Source organism: Lates calcarifer, unplaced genomic scaffold (assembly GCF_001640805.2).
Source record: "Lates calcarifer isolate ASB-BC8 unplaced genomic scaffold, TLL_Latcal_v3 _unitig_4422_quiver_2468, whole genome shotgun sequence".
NCBI classification, from domain to species: Eukaryota; Metazoa; Chordata; class Actinopteri; family Centropomidae; genus Lates; species Lates calcarifer.
In genome coordinates this window covers 1-20,295 of record NW_026116890.1, presented here as the reverse complement: position 1 = coordinate 20,295, position 20,295 = coordinate 1, and the positions used below count along the sequence as shown (strand labels likewise).

At 51.1% G+C, this 20,295-nt stretch overlaps 27 non-coding genes and 1 pseudogene across 27 annotated transcripts; all 28 read left to right on the top strand.

The window, feature by feature from the left end:
• Window positions 1-190: 190 nt before the first annotated feature.
• On the top strand, window positions 191-302 carry LOC127140445 (U5 spliceosomal RNA). The gene has a single exon (XR_007810932.1). It is a non-coding gene; the product is annotated as a U5 spliceosomal RNA (small nuclear RNA).
• A 181-nt stretch (window positions 303-483) lies between these two features.
• Window positions 484-673, top strand: LOC127140433 (U2 spliceosomal RNA). Its single transcript, XR_007810920.1, has one exon. It is a non-coding gene; the product is annotated as a U2 spliceosomal RNA (small nuclear RNA).
• A 563-nt stretch (window positions 674-1,236) lies between these two features.
• On the top strand, window positions 1,237-1,400 carry LOC127140423 (U1 spliceosomal RNA). Its single transcript, XR_007810911.1, has one exon. It is a non-coding gene; the product is annotated as a U1 spliceosomal RNA (small nuclear RNA).
• Window positions 1,401-1,776: 376 nt separating this feature from the next.
• Window positions 1,777-1,888, top strand: LOC127140444 (U5 spliceosomal RNA). The gene has a single exon (XR_007810931.1). It is a non-coding gene; the product is annotated as a U5 spliceosomal RNA (small nuclear RNA).
• A 180-nt stretch (window positions 1,889-2,068) lies between these two features.
• On the top strand, window positions 2,069-2,258 carry LOC127140434 (U2 spliceosomal RNA). The gene has a single exon (XR_007810921.1). It is a non-coding gene; the product is annotated as a U2 spliceosomal RNA (small nuclear RNA).
• Window positions 2,259-2,820: 562 nt separating this feature from the next.
• LOC127140424 (uncharacterized) lies at window positions 2,821-2,997 on the top strand (annotated as a pseudogene).
• Window positions 2,998-3,381: 384 nt separating this feature from the next.
• On the top strand, window positions 3,382-3,493 carry LOC127140443 (U5 spliceosomal RNA). Its single transcript, XR_007810930.1, has one exon. It is a non-coding gene; the product is annotated as a U5 spliceosomal RNA (small nuclear RNA).
• A 181-nt stretch (window positions 3,494-3,674) lies between these two features.
• LOC127140432 (U2 spliceosomal RNA) lies at window positions 3,675-3,865 on the top strand. The gene has a single exon (XR_007810919.1). It is a non-coding gene; the product is annotated as a U2 spliceosomal RNA (small nuclear RNA).
• Window positions 3,866-4,427: 562 nt separating this feature from the next.
• On the top strand, window positions 4,428-4,591 carry LOC127140422 (U1 spliceosomal RNA). Its single transcript, XR_007810910.1, has one exon. It is a non-coding gene; the product is annotated as a U1 spliceosomal RNA (small nuclear RNA).
• A 375-nt stretch (window positions 4,592-4,966) lies between these two features.
• LOC127140441 (U5 spliceosomal RNA) lies at window positions 4,967-5,078 on the top strand. The gene has a single exon (XR_007810928.1). It is a non-coding gene; the product is annotated as a U5 spliceosomal RNA (small nuclear RNA).
• Window positions 5,079-5,259: 181 nt separating this feature from the next.
• LOC127140430 (U2 spliceosomal RNA) lies at window positions 5,260-5,450 on the top strand. The gene has a single exon (XR_007810917.1). It is a non-coding gene; the product is annotated as a U2 spliceosomal RNA (small nuclear RNA).
• Window positions 5,451-6,011: 561 nt separating this feature from the next.
• Window positions 6,012-6,175, top strand: LOC127140421 (U1 spliceosomal RNA). Its single transcript, XR_007810909.1, has one exon. It is a non-coding gene; the product is annotated as a U1 spliceosomal RNA (small nuclear RNA).
• A 375-nt stretch (window positions 6,176-6,550) lies between these two features.
• Window positions 6,551-6,662, top strand: LOC127140440 (U5 spliceosomal RNA). The gene has a single exon (XR_007810927.1). It is a non-coding gene; the product is annotated as a U5 spliceosomal RNA (small nuclear RNA).
• A 181-nt stretch (window positions 6,663-6,843) lies between these two features.
• On the top strand, window positions 6,844-7,034 carry LOC127140429 (U2 spliceosomal RNA). The gene has a single exon (XR_007810916.1). It is a non-coding gene; the product is annotated as a U2 spliceosomal RNA (small nuclear RNA).
• Window positions 7,035-7,596: 562 nt separating this feature from the next.
• Window positions 7,597-7,760, top strand: LOC127140447 (U1 spliceosomal RNA). Its single transcript, XR_007810934.1, has one exon. It is a non-coding gene; the product is annotated as a U1 spliceosomal RNA (small nuclear RNA).
• Window positions 7,761-8,135: 375 nt separating this feature from the next.
• Window positions 8,136-8,247, top strand: LOC127140439 (U5 spliceosomal RNA). Its single transcript, XR_007810926.1, has one exon. It is a non-coding gene; the product is annotated as a U5 spliceosomal RNA (small nuclear RNA).
• Window positions 8,248-8,428: 181 nt separating this feature from the next.
• LOC127140428 (U2 spliceosomal RNA) lies at window positions 8,429-8,619 on the top strand. The gene has a single exon (XR_007810915.1). It is a non-coding gene; the product is annotated as a U2 spliceosomal RNA (small nuclear RNA).
• A 562-nt stretch (window positions 8,620-9,181) lies between these two features.
• On the top strand, window positions 9,182-9,345 carry LOC127140446 (U1 spliceosomal RNA). The gene has a single exon (XR_007810933.1). It is a non-coding gene; the product is annotated as a U1 spliceosomal RNA (small nuclear RNA).
• A 374-nt stretch (window positions 9,346-9,719) lies between these two features.
• On the top strand, window positions 9,720-9,831 carry LOC127140438 (U5 spliceosomal RNA). Its single transcript, XR_007810925.1, has one exon. It is a non-coding gene; the product is annotated as a U5 spliceosomal RNA (small nuclear RNA).
• A 181-nt stretch (window positions 9,832-10,012) lies between these two features.
• LOC127140427 (U2 spliceosomal RNA) lies at window positions 10,013-10,203 on the top strand. The gene has a single exon (XR_007810914.1). It is a non-coding gene; the product is annotated as a U2 spliceosomal RNA (small nuclear RNA).
• A 562-nt stretch (window positions 10,204-10,765) lies between these two features.
• Window positions 10,766-10,929, top strand: LOC127140442 (U1 spliceosomal RNA). Its single transcript, XR_007810929.1, has one exon. It is a non-coding gene; the product is annotated as a U1 spliceosomal RNA (small nuclear RNA).
• A 375-nt stretch (window positions 10,930-11,304) lies between these two features.
• Window positions 11,305-11,416, top strand: LOC127140437 (U5 spliceosomal RNA). The gene has a single exon (XR_007810924.1). It is a non-coding gene; the product is annotated as a U5 spliceosomal RNA (small nuclear RNA).
• A 181-nt stretch (window positions 11,417-11,597) lies between these two features.
• Window positions 11,598-11,788, top strand: LOC127140426 (U2 spliceosomal RNA). The gene has a single exon (XR_007810913.1). It is a non-coding gene; the product is annotated as a U2 spliceosomal RNA (small nuclear RNA).
• A 562-nt stretch (window positions 11,789-12,350) lies between these two features.
• LOC127140431 (U1 spliceosomal RNA) lies at window positions 12,351-12,514 on the top strand. The gene has a single exon (XR_007810918.1). It is a non-coding gene; the product is annotated as a U1 spliceosomal RNA (small nuclear RNA).
• Window positions 12,515-12,888: 374 nt separating this feature from the next.
• Window positions 12,889-13,000, top strand: LOC127140436 (U5 spliceosomal RNA). The gene has a single exon (XR_007810923.1). It is a non-coding gene; the product is annotated as a U5 spliceosomal RNA (small nuclear RNA).
• Window positions 13,001-13,181: 181 nt separating this feature from the next.
• On the top strand, window positions 13,182-13,372 carry LOC127140425 (U2 spliceosomal RNA). The gene has a single exon (XR_007810912.1). It is a non-coding gene; the product is annotated as a U2 spliceosomal RNA (small nuclear RNA).
• Window positions 13,373-13,934: 562 nt separating this feature from the next.
• On the top strand, window positions 13,935-14,098 carry LOC127140420 (U1 spliceosomal RNA). Its single transcript, XR_007810908.1, has one exon. It is a non-coding gene; the product is annotated as a U1 spliceosomal RNA (small nuclear RNA).
• Window positions 14,099-14,473: 375 nt separating this feature from the next.
• Window positions 14,474-14,585, top strand: LOC127140435 (U5 spliceosomal RNA). Its single transcript, XR_007810922.1, has one exon. It is a non-coding gene; the product is annotated as a U5 spliceosomal RNA (small nuclear RNA).
• Window positions 14,586-20,295: the final 5,710 nt, after the last annotated feature.

Below are 20,295 nucleotides of genomic sequence, written 5' to 3'. Positions count from 1 at the left end.
AGGCGGGGCTTTCCGCCTAAGCCTAACCCTCCGCAAACCCCATTGGATAGCGCATGTGACAGTACGGGGCAGGGTAGCTGACGGGTGCGATCTGGGATTTGGAACGCGGCAGGCGCAAAGAGAGGCCTACCGTGACGGTGGTGGCTGGGACGACTGGGGTTCTCGGCTGCCCTCAAGGCGAAGGCCGTACTGACTCTGGTTTCTCTTCATAACGCACAAGTCTTTCGCCTTTTACTAAAGACTTCCGTGGAGAGGAACGCCAACGAGTTTAAGCTATTTTTGGTAGGTTTGGCCGTAAGGCTGAGCCCTTTGAGTGTGTGAAAAGTCAAACGGCTGTCTCCGCTAAGAACCAGGGGTGCAAAGTGGGGAGACTGGGTGGGGGTGCTAAGCAGCAGCCATTGTTAGGCTGGCTTGAAAACAGGGCACCGTGACAAGAGAGGATCGTGCCAAGAGCTTGGACGGAACACGAAACGCTTTGGACTCATCGCTTCTCGGCCTTTTGGCTAAGATCAAGTGTAGTATCTGTTCTTATCAGTTTAATATCTGATACGTCCCCTACCCGGGGACCATATATTAAATTGATTTTTGGATCAGGGAGCCGGAACGGGGGCTTGCTCCTTCCACTCCACGCATCGACCGGTATTGCATTACCTCCAGGTACGGTGCACATTCTCTGGAAACGTGCAATGTAACTATAGAGTTTTGTGGGGGGTGTTTTTTCCAGGGGAGTCCCTTGCTTTTCTCACATTCCTTTATCGATAGGGTACAAGTTGCTCAAAGCCCTGATGCGGTTACTGAGTCGTACGCTTAGTGGTGCACTCTTGATTTTTCCCTTCCCCGGAGGTTGATCAGGGTGTACCGTCTCTCTTTTTGCAGCTGGAAAAGAAGGTAAAGTAAGCAGTTCTCTCTATATAAGGGGATAACGTGTCCAACAGACCTTTAGAGACGGGAGCATACACGGCTTATGCATTACTGTTTTTTGAAAAAAAACAGGCACATTCCAGTTTGTCTGGGCCGAGCTCCGACCGGTGAGAAAAGTCAATAAAACCAGCAAAGTTTGTGCACCGCGCAACTTTGTCAAACTGCAGTATAGTGCTTGCAACGCCTCGGGGACAAGCCTCAGATGAGGGTCAGCTAATGCTGATGTCGCCGAACTCTGGCATTGTGCAGTGTGGCCACCATCAGCCAGGGTGCTGTGTCTGGAACCGACCCCACCGTCTCTGACAACTCCAACTCATACTTACCTGGCAGGGGAGATACCATGATCAAGAAGGTGGTTCACCCAGGGCGAGGCTCAGCCATTGCACTCCGGTTGCGCTGACCCCTGCGAATTCCCCAAATGTGGGAGTCTCGACTGCATAATTTCTGGTAGTGGGGGACTGCGTTCGCGCTCTCCCCTGACCGCTACGTCAAAGGAAAACAAGGTGTCCCGGGTAGCTTCTTTTACTCGTAAGCGTGAAAGCGTGCTGCCAACTATGCCAGTTTTACGACTGCAGAGTCGGTGCTGTTGTCGGGCCGTGACGATTGGTGGGCGTTTCTGTATGTTACAAGCACACATGCCCCAGCCCCGCCCCCCCCGCCCCCAAAGGCGGGGCTTTCCGCCTAAGCCTAACCCTCCGCAAACCCCATTGGATAGCGCATGTGACAGTACGGGGCAGGGTAGCTGACGGGTGCGATCTGGGATTTGGAACGCGGCAGGCGCAAAGAGAGGCCTACCGTGACGGTGGTGGCTGGGACGACTGGGGTTCTCGGCTGCCCTCAAGGCGAAGGCCGTACTGACTCTGGTTTCTCTTCATAACGCACAAGTCTTTCGCCTTTTACTAAAGACTTCCGTGGAGAGGAACGCCAACGAGTTTAAGCTATTTTTGGTAGGTTTGGCCGTAAGGCTGAGCCCTTTGAGTGTGTGAAAAGTCAAACGGCTGTCTCCGCTAAGAACCAGGGGTGCAAAGTGGGGAGACTGGGTGGGGTGCTAAGCAGCAGCCATTGTTAGGCTGGCTTGAAAACAGGGCACCGTGACAAGAGAGGATCGTGCCAAGAGCTTGGACGGAACACGAAACGCTTTGGACTCATCGCTTCTCGGCCTTTTGGCTAAGATCAAGTGTAGTATCTGTTCTTATCAGTTTAATATCTGATACGTCCCCTACCCGGGACCATATATTAAATTGATTTTTGGATCAGGGAGCCGGAACGGGGGCTTGCTCCTTCCACTCCACGCATCGACCCGGTATTGCATTACCTCCAGGTACGGTGCACATTCTCTGGAAACGTGCAATGTAACTATAGAGTTTTGTGGGGGTTTTTTCCAGGGGAGTCCCTTGCTTTTCTCACATTCCTTTATCGATAGGGTACAAGTTGCTCAAAGCCCTGATGCGGTTACTGAGTCGTACGCTTAGTGGTGCACTCTTGATTTTTCCCTTCCCCGGAGGTTGATCAGGGTGTACCGTCTCTCTTTTGCAGCTTGAAAAGAAGTAAAGTAAGCAGTTCTCTCTATATAAGGGGATAACGTGTCCAACAGACCTTTAGAGACGGGAGCATACACGGCTTATGCATTACTGTTTTTTGAAAAAAAACAGGCACATTCCAGTTTGTCTGGGCCGAGCTCCGACCGGTGAGAAAAAGTCAATAAAACCAGCAAAGTTTGTGCACCGCGCAACTTTGTCAAACTGCAGTATAGTGCTTGCAACGCCTCGGGGACAAGCCTCAGATGAGGGTCAGCTAATGCTGATGTCGCCGAACTCCTGGCATTGTGCAGTGTGGCCACCATCAGCCCAGGGTGCTGGTGTCTGGAACCGACCCCACCGTCTCTGACAACTCCAACTCATACTTACCATGGCAGGGGAATACCATGATCAAGAAGGTGGTTCACCCAGGCGAGGCCTCAGCCCATTTGCACCTGCCGGTTGCCGGCTGACGACCCTGCGAATCTCCCCAAATGTGGGAGGTCTCGAAGCTGCATAATTTCTTGGGGATAGTGGGGGACTGCGTTCGCGGCTCTCGACCCCTGACCGCTACGTCAAAGGGAAACCAAGGTGTCCCGGGTAGCTTCTTTTACTCGTAAGCGTGAAAGCGTGCTGCCAAACTATGCCAGTTTTACGACTGCAGAGTCGGTGCTGTTGTCGGGCCGTGACGATTGGTGGGCGTTTCTGTATGTTACAAGCACACATGCCCCAGCCCCCCCGCCCGCCCCCAAAGGCGGGGCTTTCCGCCTAAGCCTAACCCTCCGCAAAACCCCATTGGATAGCGCATGTGACAGTACGGGGCAGGGTAGCTGACGGGTGCGATCTGGGATTTGGAACGCGGCAGGCGCAAAGAGAGGCCTACCGTGACGGTGGTGGCTGGGACGACTGGGGTTCTCGGCTGCCCTCAAGGCGAAGGCCGTACTGACTCTGGTTTCTCTTCATAACGCACAAGTCTTTCGCCTTTTACTAAAGACTTCCGTGGAGAGGAACGCCAACGAGTTTAAGCTATTTTTGGTAGGTTTGGCCGTAAGGCTGAGCCCTTTGAGTGTGTGAAAAGTCAAACGGCTGTCTCCGCTAAGAACCAGGGGTGCAAAGTGGGGAGACTGGGTGGGGGTGCTAAGCAGCAGCCATTGTTAGGCTGGCTTGAAAACAGGGCACCGTGACAAGAGAGGATCGTGCCAAGAGCTTGGACGGAACACGAAACGCTTTGGACTCATCGCTTCTCGGCCTTTTGGCTAAGATCAAGTGTAGTATCTGTTCTTATCAGTTTAATATCTGATACGTCCCCTACCCGGGGACCATATATTAAATTGATTTTTGGATCAGGGAGCCGGAACGGGGGCTTGCTCCTTCCACTCCACGCATCGACCCGGTATTGCATTACCTCCAGGTACGGTGCACATTCTCTGGAAACGTGCAATGTAACTATAGAGTTTTGTGGGGGGTGTTTTTTCCAGGGGAGTCCCTTGCTTTTCTCACATTCCTTTATCGATAGGGTACAAGTTGCTCAAAGCCCTGATGCGGTTACTGAGTCGTACGCTTAGTGGTGCACTCTTGATTTTTCCCTTCCCCGGAGGTTGATCAGGGTGTACCGTCTCTCTTTTGCAGCTGGAAAAGAAGGTAAAGTAAGCAGTTCTCTCTATATAAGGGGATAACGTGTCCAACAGACCTTTAGAGACGGGAGCATACACGGCTTATGCATTACTGTTTTTTGAAAAAAAACAGGCACATTCCAGTTTGTCTGGGCCGAGCTCCGACCGGTGAGAAAAGTCAATAAAACCAGCAAAGTTTGTGCACCGCGCAACTTTGTCAAACTGCAGTATAGTGCTTGCAACGCCTCGGGGACAAGCCTCAGATGAGGGTCAGCTAATGCTGATGTCGCCGAACTCTGGCATTGTGCAGTGTGGCCACCATCAGCCAGGGTGCTGTGTCTGGAACCGACCCCACCGTCTCTGACAACTCCAACTCATACTTACCTGGCAGGGGAGATACCATGATCAAGAAGGTGGTTCACCCAGGGCGAGGCTCAGCCATTGCACTCCGGTTGCGCTGACCCCTGCGAATTCCCCAAATGTGGGAGTCTCGACTGCATAATTTCTGGTAGTGGGGGACTGCGTTCGCGCTCTCCCCTGACCGCTACGTCAAAGGAAAACAAGGTGTCCCGGGTAGCTTCTTTTACTCGTAAGCGTGAAAGCGTGCTGCCAACTATGCCAGTTTTACGACTGCAGAGTCGGTGCTGTTGTCGGGCCGTGACGATTGGTGGGCGTTTCTGTATGTTACAAGCACACATGCCCCAGCCCCCGCCCCCGCCCCCCAAAGGCGGGGCTTTCCGCCTAAGCCTAACCCTCCGCAAACCCCATTGGATAGCGCATGTGACAGTACGGGGCAGGGTAGCTGACGGGTGCGATCTGGGATTTGGAACGCGGCAGGCGCAAAGAGAGGCCTACCGTGACGGTGGTGGCTGGGACGACTGGGGTTCTCGGCTGCCCTCAAGGCGAAGGCCGTACTGACTCTGGTTTCTCTTCATAACGCACAAGTCTTTCGCCTTTTACTAAAGACTTCCGTGGAGAGGAACGCCAACGAGTTTAAGCTATTTTTGGTAGGTTTGGCCGTAAGGCTGAGCCCTTTGAGTGTGTGAAAAGTCAAACGGCTGTCTCCGCTAAGAACCAGGGGTGCAAAGTGGGGAGACTGGGTGGGGGTGCTAAGCAGCAGCCATTGTTAGGCTGGCTTGAAAACAGGGCACCGTGACAAGAGAGGATCGTGCCAAGAGCTTGGACGGAACACGAAACGCTTTGGACTCATCGCTTCTCGGCCTTTTGGCTAAGATCAAGTGTAGTATCTGTTCTTATCAGTTTAATATCTGATACGTCCCCTACCCGGGGACCATATATTAAATTGATTTTTGGATCAGGGAGCCGGAACGGGGGCTTGCTCCTTCCACTCCACGCATCGACCCGGTATTGCATTACCTCCAGGTACGGTGCACATTCTCTGGAAACGTGCAATGTAACTATAGAGTTTTGTGGGGGGTGTTTTTTCCAGGGGAGTCCCTTGCTTTTCTCACATTCCTTTATCGATAGGGTACAAGTTGCTCAAAGCCCTGATGCGGTTACTGAGTCGTACGCTTAGTGGTGCACTCTTGATTTTTCCCTTCCCCGGAGGTTGATCAGGGTGTACCGTCTCTCTTTTGCAGCTGGAAAAGAAGGTAAAGTAAGCAGTTCTCTCTATATAAGGGGATAACGTGTCCAACAGACCTTTAGAGACGGGAGCATACACGGCTTATGCATTACTGTTTTTTGAAAAAAAACAGGCACATTCCAGTTTGTCTGGGCCGAGCTCCGACCGGTGAGAAAAGTCAATAAAACCAGCAAAGTTTGTGCACCGCGCAACTTTGTCAAACTGCAGTATAGTGCTTGCAACGCCTCGGGACAAGCCTCAGATGAGGGTCAGCTAATGCTGATGTCGCCGAACTCTGGCATTGTGCAGTGTGGCCACCATCAGCCAGGGTGCTGTGTCTGGAACCGACCCCACCGTCTCTGACAACTCCAACTCATACTTACCTGGCAGGGGAGATACCATGATCAAGAAGGTGGTTCACCCAGGGCGAGGCTCAGCCATTGCACTCCGGTTGCGCTGACCCCTGCGAATTCCCCAAATGTGGGAGTCTCGACTGCATAATTTCTGGTAGTGGGGGACTGCGTTCGCGCTCTCCCCTGACCGCTACGTCAAAGGAAAACAAGGTGTCCCGGGTAGCTTCTTTTACTCGTAAGCGTGAAAGCGTGCTGCCAACTATGCCAGTTTTACGACTGCAGAGTCGGTGCTGTTGTCGGGCCGTGACGATTGGTGGGCGTTTCTGTATGTTACAAGCACACATGCCCCAGCCCCCGCCCCCGCCCCCCAAAGGCGGGGCTTTCCGCCTAAGCCTAACCCTCCGCAAACCCCATTGGATAGCGCATGTGACAGTACGGGGCAGGGTAGCTGACGGGTGCGATCTGGGATTTGGAACGCGGCAGGCGCAAAGAGAGGCCTACCGTGACGGTGGTGGCTGGGACGACTGGGGTTCTCGGCTGCCCTCAAGGCGAAGGCCGTACTGACTCTGGTTTCTCTTCATAACGCACAAGTCTTTCGCCTTTTACTAAAGACTTCCGTGGAGAGGAACGCCAACGAGTTTAAGCTATTTTTGGTAGGTTTGGCCGTAAGGCTGAGCCCTTTGAGTGTGTGAAAAGTCAAACGGCTGTCTCCGCTAAGAACCAGGGGTGCAAAGTGGGGAGACTGGGTGGGGGTGCTAAGCAGCAGCCATTGTTAGGCTGGCTTGAAAACAGGGCACCGTGACAAGAGAGGATCGTGCCAAGAGCTTGGACGGAACACGAAACGCTTTGGACTCATCGCTTCTCGGCCTTTTGGCTAAGATCAAGTGTAGTATCTGTTCTTATCAGTTTAATATCTGATACGTCCCCTACCCGGGGACCATATATTAAATTGATTTTTGGATCAGGGAGCCGGAACGGGGGCTTGCTCCTTCCACTCCACGCATCGACCCGGTATTGCATTACCTCCAGGTACGGTGCACATTCTCTGGAAACGTGCAATGTAACTATAGAGTTTTGTGGGGGGTGTTTTTTCCAGGGGAGTCCCTTGCTTTTCTCACATTCCTTTATCGATAGGGTACAAGTTGCTCAAAGCCCTGATGCGGTTACTGAGTCGTACGCTTAGTGGTGCACTCTTGATTTTTCCCTTCCCCGGAGGTTGATCAGGGTGTACCGTCTCTCTTTTGCAGCTGGAAAAGAAGGTAAAGTAAGCAGTTCCCTCTATAGAAGGGGATAACGTGTCCAACAGACCTTTAGAGACGGGAGCATACACGGCTTATGCATTACTGTTTTTTGAAAAAAAACAGGCACATTCCAGTTTGTCTGGGCCGAGCTCCGACCGGTGAGAAAAGTCAATAAAACCAGCAAAGTTTGTGCACCGCGCAACTTTGTCAAACTGCAGTATAGTGCTTGCAACGCCTCGGGGACAAGCCTCAGATGAGGGTCAGCTAATGCTGATGTCGCCGAACTCTGGCATTGTGCAGTGTGGCCACCATCAGCCAGGGTGCTGTGTCTGGAACCGACCCCACCGTCTCTGACAACTCCAACTCATACTTACCTGGCAGGGGAGATACCATGATCAAGAAGGTGGTTCACCCAGGGCGAGGCTCAGCCATTGCACTCCGGTTGCGCTGACCCCTGCGAATTCCCCAAATGTGGGAGTCTCGACTGCATAATTTCTGGTAGTGGGGGACTGCGTTCGCGCTCTCCCCTGACCGCTACGTCAAAGGAAAACAAGGTGTCCCGGGTAGCTTCTTTTACTCGTAAGCGTGAAAGCGTGCTGCCAACTATGCCAGTTTTACGACTGCAGAGTCGGTGCTGTTGTCGGGCCGTGACGATTGGTGGGCGTTTCTGTATGTTACAAGCACACATGCCCCAGCCCCCGCCCCCGCCCCCCAAAGGCGGGGCTTTCCGCCTAAGCCTAACCCTCCGCAAACCCCATTGGATAGCGCATGTGACAGTACGGGGCAGGGTAGCTGACGGGTGCGATCTGGGATTTGGAACGCGGCAGGCGCAAAGAGAGGCCTACCGTGACGGTGGTGGCTGGGACGACTGGGGTTCTCGGCTGCCCTCAAGGCGAAGGCCGTACTGACTCTGGTTTCTCTTCATAACGCACAAGTCTTTCGCCTTTTACTAAAGACTTCCGTGGAGAGGAACGCCAACGAGTTTAAGCTATTTTTGGTAGGTTTGGCCGTAAGGCTGAGCCCTTTGAGTGTGTGAAAAGTCAAACGGCTGTCTCCGCTAAGAACCAGGGGTGCAAAGTGGGGAGACTGGGTGGGGGTGCTAAGCAGCAGCCATTGTTAGGCTGGCTTGAAAACAGGGCACCGTGACAAGAGAGGATCGTGCCAAGAGCTTGGACGGAACACGAAACGCTTTGGACTCATCGCTTCTCGGCCTTTTGGCTAAGATCAAGTGTAGTATCTGTTCTTATCAGTTTAATATCTGATACGTCCCCTACCCGGGGACCATATATTAAATTGATTTTTGGATCAGGGAGCCGGAACGGGGGCTTGCTCCTTCCACTCCACGCATCGACCCGGTATTGCATTACCTCCAGGTACGGTGCACATTCTCTGGAAACGTGCAATGTAACTATAGAGTTTTGTGGGGGGTGTTTTTTCCAGGGGAGTCCCTTGCTTTTCTCACATTCCTTTATCGATAGGGTACAAGTTGCTCAAAGCCCTGATGCGGTTACTGAGTCGTACGCTTAGTGGTGCACTCTTGATTTTTCCCTTCCCCGGAGGTTGATCAGGGTGTACCGTCTCTCTTTTGCAGCTGGAAAAGAAGGTAAAGTAAGCAGTTCCCTCTATAGAAGGGGATAACGTGTCCAACAGACCTTTAGAGACGGGAGCATACACGGCTTATGCATTACTGTTTTTTGAAAAAAAACAGGCACATTCCAGTTTGTCTGGGCCGAGCTCCGACCGGTGAGAAAAGTCAATAAAACCAGCAAAGTTTGTGCACCGCGCAACTTTGTCAAACTGCAGTATAGTGCTTGCAACGCCTCGGGGACAAGCCTCAGATGAGGGTCAGCTAATGCTGATGTCGCCGAACTCTGGCATTGTGCAGTGTGGCCACCATCAGCCAGGGTGCTGTGTCTGGAACCGACCCCACCGTCTCTGACAACTCCAACTCATACTTACCTGGCAGGGGAGATACCATGATCAAGAAGGTGGTTCACCCAGGGCGAGGCTCAGCCATTGCACTCCGGTTGCGCTGACCCCTGCGAATTCCCCAAATGTGGGAGTCTCGACTGCATAATTTCTGGTAGTGGGGGACTGCGTTCGCGCTCTCCCCTGACCGCTACGTCAAAGGAAAACAAGGTGTCCCGGGTAGCTTCTTTTACTCGTAAGCGTGAAAGCGTGCTGCCAACTATGCCAGTTTTACGACTGCAGAGTCGGTGCTGTTGTCGGGCCGTGACGATTGGTGGGCGTTTCTGTATGTTACAAGCACACATGCCCCAGCCCCCGCCCCCGCCCCCAAAGGCGGGGCTTTCCGCCTAAGCCTAACCCTCCGCAAACCCCATTGGATAGCGCATGTGACAGTACGGGGCAGGGTAGCTGACGGGTGCGATCTGGGATTTGGAACGCGGCAGGCGCAAAGAGAGGCCTACCGTGACGGTGGTGGCTGGGACGACTGGGGTTCTCGGCTGCCCTCAAGGCGAAGGCCGTACTGACTCTGGTTTCTCTTCATAACGCACAAGTCTTTCGCCTTTTACTAAAGACTTCCGTGGAGAGGAACGCCAACGAGTTTAAGCTATTTTTGGTAGGTTTGGCCGTAAGGCTGAGCCCTTTGAGTGTGTGAAAAGTCAAACGGCTGTCTCCGCTAAGAACCAGGGGTGCAAAGTGGGGAGACTGGGTGGGGGTGCTAAGCAGCAGCCATTGTTAGGCTGGCTTGAAAACAGGGCACCGTGACAAGAGAGGATCGTGCCAAGAGCTTGGACGGAACACGAAACGCTTTGGACTCATCGCTTCTCGGCCTTTTGGCTAAGATCAAGTGTAGTATCTGTTCTTATCAGTTTAATATCTGATACGTCCCCTACCCGGGGACCATATATTAAATTGATTTTTGGATCAGGGAGCCGGAACGGGGGCTTGCTCCTTCCACTCCACGCATCGACCCGGTATTGCATTACCTCCAGGTACGGTGCACATTCTCTGGAAACGTGCAATGTAACTATAGAGTTTTGTGGGGGGTGTTTTTTCCAGGGGAGTCCCTTGCTTTTCTCACATTCCTTTATCGATAGGGTACAAGTTGCTCAAAGCCCTGATGCGGTTACTGAGTCGTACGCTTAGTGGTGCACTCTTGATTTTTCCCTTCCCCGGAGGTTGATCAGGGTGTACCGTCTCTCTTTTGCAGCTGGAAAAGAAGGTAAAGTAAGCAGTTCTCTCTATATAAGGGGATAACGTGTCCAACAGACCTTTAGAGACGGGAGCATACACGGCTTATGCATTACTGTTTTTTGAAAAAAAACAGGCACATTCCAGTTTGTCTGGGCCGAGCTCCGACCGGTGAGAAAAGTCAATAAAACCAGCAAAGTTTGTGCACCGCGCAACTTTGTCAAACTGCAGTATAGTGCTTGCAACGCCTCGGGGACAAGCCTCAGATGAGGGTCAGCTAATGCTGATGTCGCCGAACTCTGGCATTGTGCAGTGTGGCCACCATCAGCCAGGGTGCTGTGTCTGGAACCGACCCCACCGTCTCTGACAACTCCAACTCATACTTACCTGGCAGGGGAGATACCATGATCAAGAAGGTGGTTCACCCAGGGCGAGGCTCAGCCATTGCACTCCGGTTGCGCTGACCCCTGCGAATTCCCCAAATGTGGGAGTCTCGACTGCATAATTTCTGGTAGTGGGGGACTGCGTTCGCGCTCTCCCCTGACCGCTACGTCAAAGGAAAACAAGGTGTCCCGGGTAGCTTCTTTTACTCGTAAGCGTGAAAGCGTGCTGCCAACTATGCCAGTTTTACGACTGCAGAGTCGGTGCTGTTGTCGGGCCGTGACGATTGGTGGGCGTTTCTGTATGTTACAAGCACACATGCCCCAGCCCCCGCCCCCGCCCCCCAAAGGCGGGGCTTTCCGCCTAAGCCTAACCCTCCGCAAACCCCATTGGATAGCGCATGTGACAGTACGGGGCAGGGTAGCTGACGGGTGCGATCTGGGATTTGGAACGCGGCAGGCGCAAAGAGAGGCCTACCGTGACGGTGGTGGCTGGGACGACTGGGGTTCTCGGCTGCCCTCAAGGCGAAGGCCGTACTGACTCTGGTTTCTCTTCATAACGCACAAGTCTTTCGCCTTTTACTAAAGACTTCCGTGGAGAGGAACGCCAACGAGTTTAAGCTATTTTTGGTAGGTTTGGCCGTAAGGCTGAGCCCTTTGAGTGTGTGAAAAGTCAAACGGCTGTCTCCGCTAAGAACCAGGGGTGCAAAGTGGGGAGACTGGGTGGGGGTGCTAAGCAGCAGCCATTGTTAGGCTGGCTTGAAAACAGGGCACCGTGACAAGAGAGGATCGTGCCAAGAGCTTGGACGGAACACGAAACGCTTTGGACTCATCGCTTCTCGGCCTTTTGGCTAAGATCAAGTGTAGTATCTGTTCTTATCAGTTTAATATCTGATACGTCCCCTACCCGGGGACCATATATTAAATTGATTTTTGGATCAGGGAGCCGGAACGGGGGCTTGCTCCTTCCACTCCACGCATCGACCCGGTATTGCATTACCTCCAGGTACGGTGCACATTCTCTGGAAACGTGCAATGTAACTATAGAGTTTTGTGGGGGGTGTTTTTTCCAGGGGAGTCCCTTGCTTTTCTCACATTCCTTTATCGATAGGGTACAAGTTGCTCAAAGCCCTGATGCGGTTACTGAGTCGTACGCTTAGTGGTGCACTCTTGATTTTTCCCTTCCCCGGAGGTTGATCAGGGTGTACCGTCTCTCTTTTGCAGCTGGAAAAGAAGGTAAAGTAAGCAGTTCCCTCTATAGAAGGGGATAACGTGTCCAACAGACCTTTAGAGACGGGAGCATACACGGCTTATGCATTACTGTTTTTTGAAAAAAAACAGGCACATTCCAGTTTGTCTGGGCCGAGCTCCGACCGGTGAGAAAAGTCAATAAAACCAGCAAAGTTTGTGCACCGCGCAACTTTGTCAAACTGCAGTATAGTGCTTGCAACGCCTCGGGGACAAGCCTCAGATGAGGGTCAGCTAATGCTGATGTCGCCGAACTCTGGCATTGTGCAGTGTGGCCACCATCAGCCAGGGTGCTGTGTCTGGAACCGACCCCACCGTCTCTGACAACTCCAACTCATACTTACCTGGCAGGGGAGATACCATGATCAAGAAGGTGGTTCACCCAGGGCGAGGCTCAGCCATTGCACTCCGGTTGCGCTGACCCCTGCGAATTCCCCAAATGTGGGAGTCTCGACTGCATAATTTCTGGTAGTGGGGGACTGCGTTCGCGCTCTCCCCTGACCGCTACGTCAAAGGAAAACAAGGTGTCCCGGGTAGCTTCTTTTACTCGTAAGCGTGAAAGCGTGCTGCCAACTATGCCAGTTTTACGACTGCAGAGTCGGTGCTGTTGTCGGGCCGTGACGATTGGTGGGCGTTTCTGTATGTTACAAGCACACATGCCCCCGCCCCCGCCCCGCCCCCCAAAGGCGGGGCTTTCCGCCTAAGCCTAACCCTCCGCAAACCCCATTGGATAGCGCATGTGACAGTACGGGGCAGGGTAGCTGACGGGTGCGATCTGGGATTTGGAACGCGGCAGGCGCAAAGAGAGGCCTACCGTGACGGTGGTGGCTGGGACGACTGGGGTTCTCGGCTGCCCTCAAGGCGAAGGCCGTACTGACTCTGGTTTCTCTTCATAACGCACAAGTCTTTCGCCTTTTACTAAAGACTTCCGTGGAGAGGAACGCCAACGAGTTTAAGCTATTTTTGGTAGGTTTGGCCGTAAGGCTGAGCCCTTTGAGTGTGTGAAAAGTCAAACGGCTGTCTCCGCTAAGAACCAGGGGTGCAAAGTGGGGAGACTGGGTGGGGGTGCTAAGCAGCAGCCATTGTTAGGCTGGCTTGAAAACAGGGCACCGTGACAAGAGAGGATCGTGCCAAGAGCTTGGACGGAACACGAAACGCTTTGGACTCATCGCTTCTCGGCCTTTTGGCTAAGATCAAGTGTAGTATCTGTTCTTATCAGTTTAATATCTGATACGTCCCCTACCCGGGGACCATATATTAAATTGATTTTTGGATCAGGGAGCCGGAACGGGGGCTTGCTCCTTCCACTCCACGCATCGACCCGGTATTGCATTACCTCCAGGTACGGTGCACATTCTCTGGAAACGTGCAATGTAACTATAGAGTTTTGTGGGGGGTGTTTTTTCCAGGGGAGTCCCTTGCTTTTCTCACATTCCTTTATCGATAGGGTACAAGTTGCTCAAAGCCCTGATGCGGTTACTGAGTCGTACGCTTAGTGGTGCACTCTTGATTTTTCCCTTCCCCGGAGGTTGATCAGGGTGTACCGTCTCTCTTTTGCAGCTGGAAAAGAAGGTAAAGTAAGCAGTTCTCTCTATATAAGGGGATAACGTGTCCAACAGACCTTTAGAGACGGGAGCATACACGGCTTATGCATTACTGTTTTTTGAAAAAAAACAGGCACATTCCAGTTTGTCTGGGCCGAGCTCCGACCGGTGAGAAAAGTCAATAAAACCAGCAAAGTTTGTGCACCGCGCAACTTTGTCAAACTGCAGTATAGTGCTTGCAACGCCTCGGGGACAAGCCTCAGATGAGGGTCAGCTAATGCTGATGTCGCCGAACTCTGGCATTGTGCAGTGTGGCCACCATCAGCCAGGGTGCTGTGTCTGGAACCGACCCCACCGTCTCTGACAACTCCAACTCATACTTACCTGGCAGGGGAGATACCATGATCAAGAAGGTGGTTCACCCAGGGCGAGGCTCAGCCATTGCACTCCGGTTGCGCTGACCCCTGCGAATTCCCCAAATGTGGGAGTCTCGACTGCATAATTTCTGGTAGTGGGGGACTGCGTTCGCGCTCTCCCCTGACCGCTACGTCAAAGGAAAACAAGGTGTCCCGGGTAGCTTCTTTTACTCGTAAGCGTGAAAGCGTGCTGCCAACTATGCCAGTTTTACGACTGCAGAGTCGGTGCTGTTGTCGGGCCGTGACGATTGGTGGGCGTTTCTGTATGTTACAAGCACACATGCCCCAGCCCCCGCCCCCGCCCCCCAAAGGCGGGGCTTTCCGCCTAAGCCTAACCCTCCGCAAACCCCATTGGATAGCGCATGTGACAGTACGGGGCAGGGTAGCTGACGGGTGCGATCTGGGATTTGGAACGCGGCAGGCGCAAAGAGAGGCCTACCGTGACGGTGGTGGCTGGGACGACTGGGGTTCTCGGCTGCCCTCAAGGCGAAGGCCGTACTGACTCTGGTTTCTCTTCATAACGCACAAGTCTTTCGCCTTTTACTAAAGACTTCCGTGGAGAGGAACGCCAACGAGTTTAAGCTATTTTTGGTAGGTTTGGCCGTAAGGCTGAGCCCTTTGAGTGTGTGAAAAGTCAAACGGCTGTCTCCGCTAAGAACCAGGGGTGCAAAGTGGGGAGACTGGGTGGGGGTGCTAAGCAGCAGCCATTGTTAGGCTGGCTTGAAAACAGGGCACCGTGACAAGAGAGGATCGTGCCAAGAGCTTGGACGGAACACGAAACGCTTTGGACTCATCGCTTCTCGGCCTTTTGGCTAAGACTGCGATCGCCTCCTGTTGGTGGTTAAAATCCTTGTCTGTCGTGGCATCGGTTTTATCAGTGCTTGGGAGGATATTTCTAAATGTTCCTTGTTTAAAGCATTTCAATTTTCCAGTAATTGAAAATCTTTAACAAATAGGAATTCATTGGCTGAGAGAGCTATTTTACCTGTTCTCTGCAGGTTGTAACATCTTGACCAGGCCGATCAGGTAAGTACTCTTTGTCTCTTGTGTTATTTATTGTTTTTCATTATTCTTACTTATCGGATTGATCTTTTACTGGTTTTATTGTTTTAAGCACTTTTTTAGCTTGTGGTGCCTCCATCATGTCGGCCACCCATGCCGGCATGCGGAGGCACCACAGCGTTCGTTTAAATTTCGTGGAGAGAGAGGGTAAACTCCTGGGGATGTCCAGACTGGACTTCTCCAGGAAGCTAGTCCAAAAAGCCTTGGGTTTCACACCAAATGATCTGAACTGTATACTGACCTTGCCTTTTGGTAAAGGCTTTGATGTGAGTTTCCGTTCAGCAGCTCTGCTAAGAGAGTTTTGGACACGTTTTGAAAATGTTAAACCCCAGTTTTCTGCCTTCAGTGTGGAGAAACTGACTGACAATGCCTTAAAAACGGTTATTGTCAGAATGTTCAATGAAACAGTGAATGCAGAGGACATTTGTTTGTGGCTGGGAAGATATTGCACTGTTAAAGGCCAGGCTACCAAAGTGAGAGATGAGGATGGCATTTGGAACTGCGCTTGGAGGGTCCCCATTCAACAATGGCAGGACCCCCAGGGCTTCCAAGGCCTAAAACATCTGCCATCCATGATAGTTCTGGGAGAAAACAGGGGCTACATCCATTACCAGGGTCAGCCCAAGCTCTGCCGCAAGTGTGGTGAGCACGGGCACCTGGCCGAAGCTTGTCAGCAGACTGTCTGTGGGAAATGCAGAGAAATTGGGCACACCTTTGAGGAGTGCACCAATGGCAGAAAATGCAATCTATGTGGAGAATCAAACCACCTCTTCAGAGATTGCCCCAAATCTTTTGCCAACAAAGTAAAGGCAGCAAAAGCAAGTGGGCAAAATGGTGGACCAGGCCAGGCAGTTAGAGAGCTAATTGAAGAGGCTGGGCCGGAAAATTCAAATCTCCCGCCAAATCCTGTGATTGGAGGAGTGGAATCAGATGAGGCGGGAGAAAGGGAGGGGCCTGCAACAGCCCCATCAACAGAGAGTTCTGGAGAGGATGGGGCAATGCAGGTAGAGGGCGGAGCTAGTTCAGATAATGAGGAAGGCCAATTGCAGACTGATAGCGAGGATGCCTCCCCCCCCAACGCCCAGCAAACAAAGAGGCCGGCATCAGAATTGTCCTCTGAGTCTCCTGTATTCTCAGAGAAGAGGGGAAGAGTTGGGACTCTCTCAGACAGTTCATCTGTGGAGGAGCCCAGAGTCTTCCCCTCCGATTCACCAAATGAGGTCTCATTTTTAACAATAGCTCTGCAATCAACCCCTAAGGACTCAAAACTAAATGCAAGGTTGCAGCCTAGACCAACCCCCAGAGTCCATCCGGGGACTGGAGCTAAACCCCCTTACTCTTCACCTGTAAGAGTGAAGGAAGAGCTCCATTCACAGCAGATTATCTGACTGCCATTTTATCTCTGAAATTCCTTGTATAGTCCTTTTAAAATTTCATACCTGTTGTTTTTAACCATACTCATGACTCTCACCTTCTCAACCGTCAATGTGAGAAGTGTGAAGTCGCGAGTTAGAGCCCAGAGTATTTTATCCTATCTTGTTTCCTTTAAGTCAGATGTGTTTTTAATACAGGAATGTGGCATTCCGTTTTTAAAACACTACAGACAGTGGGAGGAGTTGTGGCCATATACATCAATATGGAGTGGATCAAATTACAACAAAAATGATGGAGTGGCCATTTTAATCAAAAATCCTCAGGTTCTGGTGAAGGGCAGCACTGTGGTGAGAAACGGTCGGGCACTTTTAGCACACTTGACTTTTAGGGGAAGGGATTTTAATCTCTTAAATATTTATGGCTTTAATGACAGGAATGACAGGTATGACCTTTTAGAAGAACTGCAGTTCCACATGCTAGGTAGGGAACCTTTAGTTGTAGGGGGTGATTTTAATTGTATTTTAAGCAGGAAAGACAGGAAAAGAGGAGGGCAAGATTTTAAAGTTGATAAAGCATCACTTTTACTACAGGGCATATGCAGGGATTTTAAAATTCAGGACTGTTTTAAAACCATGCATCCTAGAGAGGAGGGCTTCACCTGGTTCAGTGGTGATGGCACCAGAGCCTCTCGCATAGACTATATTTTTACACGGGACTGCCCACCAACCGATGCTAGATTGACCCCTGTTTTCTTTTCCGATCACCTGATGCTTTCCTGCACCCTTTTGCTCTCTTCGGGTGTGACATCAGGAAGTGGTCTGTGGAAACTCAACTGCTCCCTTTTAGAAGACCAGGTTTTAGTCAACCAATACAGGGAGCAGTACAGAGAGTGGCAGACCCTTCAAGACTTTTACGACACATGCGCACACTGGTGGGAAATGGTGAAGGAAAAGACCCAGACTTTTTTTAGACAGGCAGGGAAGAGAAAAAAGAGTAGGGAAAATAGACGCATGATGGGACTGCAGAAACGACTACAACGCTATTTTAAACTACAACAATGCGGAATGGATTTTAGTGAGGAAATAAAACAAGTCAAAACAGAGATGTCGGTTTTAGCAGAAACCAAAAGTAAAGGTGTCATTTTAAGAAGCAGGGAACAAGAAATTGAAGAGGGGGAAAAGTGCACAAGGTATTTTTTTAAGAAAATCATAAATAAAAGGGGAACGGTTTGTAAACTAACAAAAGAAAATGGGTGCACAGTAGAAACAATAGAAGAAATTAAACAAGTTGTTGAAAACTACTATGAAAAATTGTACCAAAGGAAACCTATTGAAAAAGACACCATGACAGAAGTTTTAAACCTCATTACCGGGACAGTAGAAAACAGCGTGCTTTTAACCCAAGATTTTACGATTTTAGAGTTAAATAAATGCATCACAGGTTTTAAGAAGGGGAAGTCCCCAGGACAAGATGGACTTCCCCTGGAATTTTATTTGACATTTTGGGACATTTTAGCACCTGATTTGCTTGCTGTTTTTATGGGTTTTGAACGACTAGACCGACTTCCTGACAGTTTTAGAATAGGGATAGTGACTCTCCTTCACAAGGCCAAAGATAAGACTGATTTGAAGAACTGGAGACCTATCACTCTTTTAAACTTTGACTGCAAACTTTTAGCCTCACGTATGTCTGGATTTTTAGAAGAGGTGATTCACCCAGATCAAGCCTGCGCCATTCCGGGGAGGAAGATCACCGACAGCCTCGTACTGATCCGAGACACCATCTGTTACGCGAGAGACAGAAACATCAGGCTAATAGTACTAAATTTAGATTTTGAAAAAGCCTTCGATCGGGTCTCGCACCAGTACCTCTTTCGGGTACTGCAAAAAATGGGATTTCCAGAAAGGTTTATAGCTTGGGTGGGATTGCTGTACCGGAGCATCACCAGCAGATTTGTTATTAACGGGCACCTGACAAAAGCAGTGGATATTAACTGCGGTGTTCGTCAGGGCTGTCCGTTATCTGCCCTCCTCTATGTCATCTGTATAGAACCTCTGGCGCAGATCTTGAGAAGGGACCAACGAATCAATGGGATCGGAATCCCAGGGAGCGGGGGACTTCAGACTAAATGCGTTTTATACATGGACGACGTGAACGTTTTATGCACAGACCTTTTATCTGTCAACAGGACGCTGGACTTGACTGACTGGTTTGGACGGGCCTCTGGGTCAAAACTCAACAGAGGCAAGACCCAAGCCCAACTTTATGGGCCATGGACGGCGACTGAAATGACAGGACTCCCCCTGACTGTGACACAGACTGACCAGAGAATACTGGGGGTCAAATTTGACAAGGAGGGGGGAGGGAAAACAAATTGGCCAGACGTGGTAGGAAAAGTAAGGCAAAGACTAGGATACTGGGGACTTAGAGGATTGACCATTGAAGGGAAGGTTTTAATCATCAAAGCAGTGGATTTTACCCTTGCTTTTACTGATCAGTTCCGTTTTTATCCCTCCTAGGAGAGTGCTTTTAGATCTTGACCGAGCCATCTTTTACTTTTTGTGGGGCTCCAAGTGGGAAAGACTGAGGAGAGACGTGATGAGGAGGCCAAAAGAAAAAGGGGGAAAAGGAGTACCTGACCTACACTTGTTTTTAGGAAGCCGATACGTCGCGCTATACGTGAAATATGCTACAGACCCATCCAGAAACCCTAAGACCACAGCAATGACACGATTCTGGATGGGTTCTTATCTCAGAAGATTGAAGATTTTACCCACTGATCTTAAAGTACCTGTGTCCTTTAACCTGCCACCAGCCTATGCTTTTATTCAGAAGTTTTTAAAGCATTTTAACCTGGAGCAGGAGGAGCTGCAAGTTTTAGCCAATCACCGTGTGTTGATTTCTGTTGTGCAGGAGCAGGAACCAGTGAGTCCAGTGCGCGGGCTTCCATTAGGCCAGCCCTCAACAGTTTGGCGCAACGTCAACCACCCCGCTCTTCCAAACAGACTCCGGGACCTGTCATGGATGGTGGCTCACGAGATCCTCCCGGTCAGGTCCGTCATGCACTCCCGGGGCATGTCGGCGCTCTCAACCTGCCCCCGACCTGGTTGTGGCGCGCCTGAGTCGGTGAGGCATCTGCTCTGGGAGTGCAGCGCTGCCGTAGACCAGTGGGCAATGGCCGGCTCCTTTACAATTCCCATACTTGCCAGCAAGGGAGGTCCTTACAGCACAGCTGGTGCTCTATGGGGTGAGCCAGGAAGCAATCAAAAAAGACGACTTTGCCAAGCAGTGGCTCACCCTGGCCGCCATCAAAGACGCCATGTGGACCTCCAGAAACTTGCTGGTAAGGAAGCACATGCAGATGCCCCCCGTGGCTGTGATCCGGATGGCCGCAGCGACGGTCCAAGTGGCCGAAGCTGCAGGCGGCAGGCCTAGGACACAGCCACAAAGAAGAATCGCCTCTGTGCCCATTCGGACGAAGGAGCCGGAGCTACACGGGAAAAGGTCAAAGCAGCGGCGGCCTGGCTCTCGGGAGAGGAAGGTGGGAAGGAGCGAGAGGGCGGGGATCTCCTATGAGCACCAGGACAGGATCCTGAGAGACTTACTGTTTGGAGGAGCGGAGTGAGTAACCCTGGGTAGGGACTCACCCTGCTCCTGCCACAGAGAACCTTTTAACAAATACACTCCCTTTTAAAATATTCCTTTACAACTTTGTTGTTTTTTTTTTTTAATCTGTAAAACCTCTTAAAGTACTGTTTTCATTGTCTTAACTATGATTTTACAGATTATCCACAATTGTTGACAAGTTGTATTTTGATGTAGGGTGTATTTTTTTTAATTATGCAAAAGTTTCTATGGAAAATGGAAATGAGTATCAATAAAGAG